Here is an 8,130-nt window from a genome sequence, read left to right on the forward strand (position 1 = left end):
CTTCCTATCATTGTGAAGCAAATTCCCCAAGCGTAGGATTGTTCACCCTTTTCAAGGGAACGTGAGCTGGGTTTAGACCGTCGTGAGACAGGTTAGTTTACCCTATGGTGTGTGCTAATAAGTGCTATCGTAACGGAACTCCTGTTGCAGTACGAGAGGAACCACAGGTACGGACCACTGGCTCCAATACTAGTTCGACCGGACTTTGGTATGACGCTACGTCCGCTGGATATGCCTGAACGCCTCTAAGGTCGTAACCAATCCGAGCTGATAGCGCTTCAAAACCTAATGGCAATCGGAAGCTAGCGGGCCTACAAACCCTCCGAGATCCGCTGGAAACTGCCTCTGCAGCCTGGCGCCTCATCCCCGCTCATAGACTGGGCCGCATCGCGCGGGGTCGCACTGCACGTGTTAGTACCTGAACCATAGGGAACGCCGGTGGCCGCCGACCTCGCCGACCGTGGACTTGACTATTTCGATGCCCACCGACCGCCCGCAAACGACGGGACTTCAGGCTAGGAGTTTCAAGTTGTAGAGAATGCTTTCGGCATCGGATCCCTCAGGGCGACCTCGCCTGGTGGTGTTATGGTGGACGCAAGGCCCGTCCGGCCCGCTAGCGACTGCAGGGCTGTTTGAGCGGTGGTGAAGTCGAGGAGTGAAGTTGCTAGCAAGGATACATTTGTCGGGAGGTGGAACCCGAAAAATGTACAGTCCGGAATACGGGTGCATCGTATGTACGTTCGATGTACATATAAAGCCTGGTAGGTGTTGGGATTATATCTGCAACACGGGCATTATCGAAAGATGGTTAAGTGGAGTCACCCAATGGGTGCCGTGCGTTATACAGGTACGTAATGCACAGTAGAGATACATTGTCGGGGAGGTGGAACCGAAAATACAAGTCCGGGAATACGGGTGCATCGTATGTACGTTCGATGTACATATAAAGCCTGGTAGGTGTTGGGATTATATCTGCAACACGGGCATTATCGAAAGATGGTTAAGTGGAGTCACCCAATGGGTGCCGTGCGTTATAAGGTACGAATGCACAGTAGAGATACATTGTCGGGAGGTGGAACCCGAAAAATGTACAAGTCCGGAATACGGAACAAGTGTTTCCCCAGAAAGGCTGGGGATACAATTATTGAATCCAAATAATGGTGCCTAAGTGTACCTTTAATTTTTCTAAGTCCCAGAAATCCGTCACTGAACATCACGATTACGAAGAATCATGTTCCCCCGGTCCTCCCATATACGGCACGGGGACAAGTATGAAGAATGAAAATCATGTGTGTATGGAACATATAATGTGCCTGAGAGCACATTTCTTTTTTCTAAGTCCCAGAAATCCGTCACTGAACATCACGACTACGAAGACAATTTCTCCCCGGTCCGTCCCATATACGGCACCGGGACAGTATGAAGAATGAAAATCATGTGTGTATGGAACATATAATGTGCCTGAGAGCACTTTTTTTTCTAAGTCCCAGAAATCCGTCACTGAACATCACGACTTACGAACATGTTCCCCCGTCCTCCCATATAACGGCACCGGGACAAGTAATGAATAGAAATCATGTTGGTCAAGCGTGAAATCCCTCTAATGATCATGAAAATATACGGATCACTTATCTGACCATAAAAGTGAACCAAAACCCTATTTTGGACAAACTTTTTTGGTCCTATGAAAAATCACTTGTTAATTTATATATCATGGTCGAAAATTTTCTAAGTCCCAAAAATCACATTTTTCTCGAAATATCTCGAAAACTACGTATCGGACAGGGGTCAACCAAGGTGTTTTAGAAAGGTCTTTACAAGCTCTATTTATGAGCCATAGCGACTTTCAAGTGATTTTTTGACACTTTTTTTCGCATATCGGCATCCTTGGTTCCCATACTGGCCATAGGCCATAGGGCACCGAACGGCCAACTTTTGGTCCGGGGGTGTGAATTTTTTTTTCACGAGATTTTGATGAAATGGCTTCGGGAACGCGTTTCTAATAATGAAAAGTGAACCAAACAGTATTTGCGAAGAAAAAATTGTCCTATGAAAAAATCACTTTTTTCTTAGGGTACGGGTCAAAAATTTTAAGTCCCAAAAAATCACATTTCTCGAATATCTCGAAACTACTTATCGGACAGGGGTCAACCAAGGTGTTTTAGAAAGGTCTTTACAAGCTCTATTTAATGAGCCATAGCGACTTTCAGTGATTGATTGTTGACACTTTTTCGCATATCGGCATCCTGGTTCCCATACTGGCCATAGGCCATAGGGCACCGAACGGCCAACTTTTGGTCCGGGGGTGAAATTTTTTTTTCACGAGATTTTTGATGAAAATGGCTTCGGAACGCGTTTCTAATTAATGAAAAGTGAAACCAAACAGTATTTGCGAAAAAAAATTGTCCTATGAAAAAATCACTTTTTCTTAGGGTACGGGTCAAAAATTTTCTAAGTCCCAAAAATCACTTATTCTCGAATATCTCGAAACTACTTATCGGACAGGGGTCAACCAAGGTGTTTTAGAAAGGTCTTTACAAGCTCTATTTAATGAGCCATAGCGACTTTCAAGTGATTTTTGACACTTTTTCGCATATCGGCATCCTTGTTTCCCATACTGCCATAGGCCATAGGGCACCGAACGGCCAACTTTTGGTCCGGGGTGAAATTTTTTTTTTCACGAGATTTTGATGAAAATGGCTTCGGAACGCGTTTCTAAAATGAAAAGTGAAACCAACAGTATTTGCGAAGAAAAAATTGTCCTATGAAAAAATCACTTTTTCTTATGGGTACGGGTCAAAAATTTCTCTAAGTCCCAAAAATCACATTTTCTCGAATATCTCGAAAACTACTTATCGGACAGGGGTCAACCAAGGTGTTTTAGAAAGGTCTCAACAAGCTCTAAATAATGGGCCATAGCGACTTTTTAGTGATTTTTTGACAAATTTTGTCATATCGGCATCCCGAGTTCCCATACTGGCCATAGGCCATGGGGCCCGAACGAAAAATTTTGGTCCGAGTCAAAATTTTTTTTCTCATAATTTTTCAAACGCGCCGTCGGAACGCGCCTTAAGATCATGAAAAGTGAAAAGAAACAGTATTTTGCAAAAGTTGGGGTGCCCTATGACTTACATGGCCACGTCCTAGGTCCGAGTTCCCGAGGTCGTGTTCTTCAGGGCGGAAAAAAAATGGCCACTTGTGGGAGATGCAAATGTTCATTTTGTATTATAGGGGACCACTATCGAAGCGAAAATTTCAGAAATGGCCTAAAACGTGAAGAAATGATGGGGTATGTACGAAAAGAAGGTTTTTATGTGGCAAACGTTGAAAATTTTTTTTTATGAAAATTTTGGTCTCCCACCGTTCATGAATTTCTAGGACCAAAAATCGAAAAAATTTGAAAACTTCACGATCGAAAGGGAACGCATATGTGGTGTCCTAGGTGTGTACGGTGTACGAAAAACGTTCACGATGAGATTACAGGCAAATAAGTGGACCTAAAGTGAGTTATACGGGTGAGACGAGGTGTCCCAAAGACACGAAATCGGGGTACCAACTGAGAACGAAATGAAGGTCCCCGAGCGTCGCCATACAAGTTATAGGAGTGGTCCAAAGTACGAAAAAGAGTTCCATATTCGGCTGTTCCTACTATATGGTTCCCTGATTGCTGCTCCAAGGAGTAGTGAGGAAGTGGTCCAAAGGTCTGTTGGGGGTATCGAGGTGATACCCTCGACGGACAATATGCACGAAAAGTGGTTCGATGATCATTCCTGTAGGCTGTACGGGGCAGCCATACCCGGCTGGAAGTACCGCGGTAATTCCGCAATAAAACGTTCGCCAGACGAACAAACAAATTGAATTAGCTCATCGTAGTGTACGGAAACGAAACGAAAATGTAAGGTGATTAGGGATCCGGGAGCAATCTCGCGATCCCTGGTTCGGTGTAAGAAATGATACGAAGTGTCATAAGTCTCCTCTGGAGGCAGAACCATCGTAGCAAAGTTCGGGAACCCAAGGGTCACAAAAACTCGTAGGACGATATCCACGAATAATCGGGACTTGTGGGACTACCGTGCCCTGACAGTCAACTACACCTAACTGGTGATGGTCGTCCTACGGGGACCTGCGGGGAACAAAAGGGTCACTAAAACTCGTAGGACAATATCTCCGAATAATCGGGGACTTGTGGGGACCACCGTGCCCTGACAAGTCAACTACACCTTAACTGGTGATGGTTGTCCTACGGGGACCTGCCGGGAACCCAAGGGTCACAAAAACTCGTAGGACGATATCCACGAATAATCGGGGACTTGTGGGACTACCGTGCCCTGACAATCAACTACACCTTAACTGGTGATGGTCGTCCTACGGGGACCTGCGGGGAGCAAAAGGAGTCAGAAAAAATCGTAGGACGATATCCGCGAATAATCGGGGACTTGTTGGGACTACCGTGCCCTGACAAGTCAACTACACTTAACTGGTGATGGTCGTCTACGGGGACTTCAGGGCGCAGTAAGTCGCAGGTCGTATGCGAGCCTTGATTGGTCCTGTTGGGGGCGTGCGGGGTGTAATGCCTCGGTACGTCAAATGTTGGTGTACGATGTACATCGATAATCTGACATCCTCCTGAACAACCTTTGCTCGTGTGGTTATTGGCGCTGTGGAGTCGGTGTACTGCCGCAGGTCAATGAGAGTGGTCACACAAAGATTGTGTCACCTGATGAACGTAGAAAGAGAGTCTGCGGGGACTGGTGCCCTGGTAGACAAAAAATATCGAACAAGCAATTGACGAAGACGATCTGGTTGATCCTACCAGTATATACGCTTGTCTCAAAGGTTAAGCCATGCATGTCTAAGTACAAACATAAATGAATGTGAAACCGCATAAGGCTCAGTACAACAGCCATAATTCACAAGATCATCCACCCATCATTTACTTGGATACTGTGGAAAAGCCAGAGCTAATACATGCAACATGCCGGGACCGCTGTCCGCTTGCGGGCGGTGGAACTGGTGCACTTATTAGTAAAACCAATCGCCTCCGGGCGGCTTGAGTTGAAGTCTGGATAAGGATGCCGATCGTATGGTCGCTTGACCGACGACAGATCTTGCAAATGTCTGCCCTATCAACTATTGATGGTAGTGTAGAGGACTACCATGGTTGCGACGGGTAACGGGGAATCAGGGTTCGATTCCGGAGAGGGAGCCTGAGAAATGGCTACCACATCCAAGGAAGGCAGCAGGCGCGTAAATTACCCAATCCCGGCACGGAGGTAGTGACGAGAAATAACAATATGGACCTCTCTACGATGGTCCATAATTGGAATGAATTGAGCATATCCTTCAATAAGGATCAAGTGGAGGGCAAGTCTGGTGCCAGCAGCCGCGGTAATTCCAGCTCCACTAGCGTATATTAAAGTTGTTGCGGTTAAAACGTTCGAAGTTGATTCCCCGTCCAACACGCGACCGCCGCGGGCGCCCGGCACACGCCCGGATACGTTCGTGCGCGAGCTCGCGGCTGCGACTCACAATGGTGTGCCTGGGCGTCAACCTCGTGATCGGTCGGCACGTCCCGAGCCGTGCGTGGGGTGCCCGGGCAGCTCCCATTTACCTTGAACAAATTAGAGTGCTTCCAAGCAGGCTAGTACAAAAGCGTCCACACCCCCCCCAGGGTTGGCGTTGCCGAGAATTCTTGCATGGAATAATGGAACATGACCTCGGTCTGAGTCTTTTGGTTGGTTTTGTATAGACCCAGAGGTAATGATTAACAGAAGTAGTTGGGGGCATTGGTATTACGGCGCGAGAGGTGAAATTCGTAGACCGTCGTAGGCCAACTGAAGCGAAAGCGTTTGCCATGGATGCTTTCATTAATCAAGAACGAAAGTTAGAGGATCGAAGGCGATTAGATACCGCCCTAGTTCTAACCGTAAACGATGCCAATCAGCAATTGGGAGACGCTACTACATTCGGTGCTCTCAGTAGCTTCCGGGAAACCAAAATCGGGTTCCGGGGGATATGGTTGCAAAGTTGAAACTTAAAGGAATTGACGGAGGGCACCACAAGAAGTGGAGCTTGCAGAGGGCGAGCTGTCAAAGGAAGCAAGCGGACGCTTTCCGTGCGCTCCTTATGATATAGTGTTTTTTCGTTTTAAAAACTTACAAAGTGGTGGTGCAAAATTTGTTAGAGTGGTGTACGAACACATATTTTGCGCAAACACCGTGAAGTTTTGGTGAAAAACAGTGGAAAAACGTCGATTTTGGCACACAAACATTGCGTCGTGCACCGGTGCGTGTGGCCACGAAGGGTGCGTGTGTGGTTCCGTTAGTGCGTGCGAGCGTAGCGCTCCCTTTCGGTGCGGTTGAAGGGGAGCCCGCAGCCGCTGTGCAGCGTATTTTGTTACGGACAGGAGCGGAACAGTGATAAAACATTACCCCCCTAACGAGGGAGAAACATTCAGTGAAAAACAGTGCGGAAAAGAGTGCGTTGACCAGCAAGCAGATATCACGTGCTAAGGGCACGTGAACTTAGCACGTAAGGGCTTGGCTGTGTCGGTGAGTGCGTGCGTAGGGTGACGTGCCGTGGTTGACGTCTGGACAGTGGGCACACCATCGGTCATCCCGGTTTGTTGTCCTGGGAGAATTCCCCCTAGTGCCACCAGCGCCCTCTATGGGGCACTAGCGGAAGTTTCTCCGGAGACACAAACCAAAAGCTCCGCACAAACAAGCGTGCTATAATCAAATGCGGGCTGGCTGCATACCGGCCAGGCGCACGTGTCCAGTGACTTTAACGCTGGACAAAGCGACGAACCGTGCAGCAGCATAATGTCGGGAGTAGAGAGCGATGATTCGGTGGAGGTGGTCCCCGAAATCATCAAGACAAAGAAAGGAGACTTTCTCCGCGCGTAGTGGTGACACCCCTGAATTGTCGCCAGGGACGATGTCGTCACTACGGAGCTCTCAGGGGCACCCAAGCCAGCCCCGAGAACACCGTTGGAAGAGCCGACGAGGGAGCGCGGAAGCGTACCGCCCCCGCCCCCGCGCCGTCGCCGAGGAGGTCTATGTCTCCTGAGATGCTGGCACCAGCCGCATCGGAGCCGACCAGCTTCCCGACGGCAGAAGTGTCGGACAGACATGCGCGGCAGTACGAGCGGGTGTTGGAGAAGCTCGAGGAGCTTTACCGCTCTTTACCGAAAGAGCAGGGAGAATTCGAGGCTCCGTGCGGAGCTCGATATATATCGCACGGGGTGCGAACCGTTGTGCAGCTGGAGAATTCAGCGACTGGCGTGCGCTTGGGAAACCAAGCCTCTTCCAAGTTGCAGCCCAGCAAAAGGACACTCAGGCGCTCTCAGCAGAGGAGAGAGCCGAGGCACGCCAGTCGCAGGGTCCCTGCCCGCATCGCATGCTGGAACTGCAGGAGCAGCTGCGCCGTGAGATCCAGGAGGAAGAGAAGCAGATGAGGGGGAGGAGCGGGCACGGGCAGCGGTCCCAGCCCCTGCAACAGCCGTACGACTTTCCGGCATCGGAAACCAGGCGGCAGCAGCAGCAATCCTACCGTGACGCCCTGGTAGGTGGTTGGCAGGTTGTGGGAAGCGGCAAAAGGCCCAGCCTTCAGCTGCACCTCAGCAGCGGCAGCGGCCGCAACCAGCAACCAAGAGCCAACGCCCCGCACAGGCAAACCGGCGGAACGAAAAGCGACGACCAGACGCCATTCTGGTGGTTCCAGCACCGGGGTCTCCTTCGCCGAGATGTACCTCCCCCATCCGACGAGCCCGGCCCTGGAGGATGTCCAGCACTGCATCCGTATCGGCAAGCGGACACCGAAGGGGAACCTTCGGATGGAGCTGGCACGGGACATGGACTCGGCGGCGCTGTGCAGCCGCATTCAGTCCACGCTGGGGAAGCTGGGATCCGCCAGGGTCCTGACGGAGATGGCGGAGGTTGTTTCTGAAAAACGTCGTCGACAACCTCACGGAGGAGGAGACGATCAGGGAGGCGTTGAAGGCGGGCACTCGCCAAGGAGCCAGCGGTGGCCTCGCTTCGCATCTGGGAGCGGGCAGATGCCACAAAGCGGGCCCGCGTGCGGCTACCGCGAGTGGAAGCGGAAGCCCTGCTCCAAAAAGATCGCCTATTA

The 8,130-nt window shown here is 50.0% G+C and overlaps 1 pseudogene; it reads left to right on the plus strand.

The window, feature by feature from the left end:
• LOC118515577 overlaps window positions 1-290 on the plus strand; it is a 3,968-nt pseudogene extending 3,678 nt beyond the window's left edge.
• Window positions 291-8,130: the final 7,840 nt, after the last annotated feature.

The sequence above is a fragment of the Anopheles stephensi genome, unplaced genomic scaffold, assembly GCF_013141755.1.
Source record: "Anopheles stephensi strain Indian unplaced genomic scaffold, UCI_ANSTEP_V1.0 ucontig166, whole genome shotgun sequence".
NCBI lineage: Eukaryota > Metazoa > Arthropoda > Insecta > Diptera > Culicidae > Anopheles > Anopheles stephensi.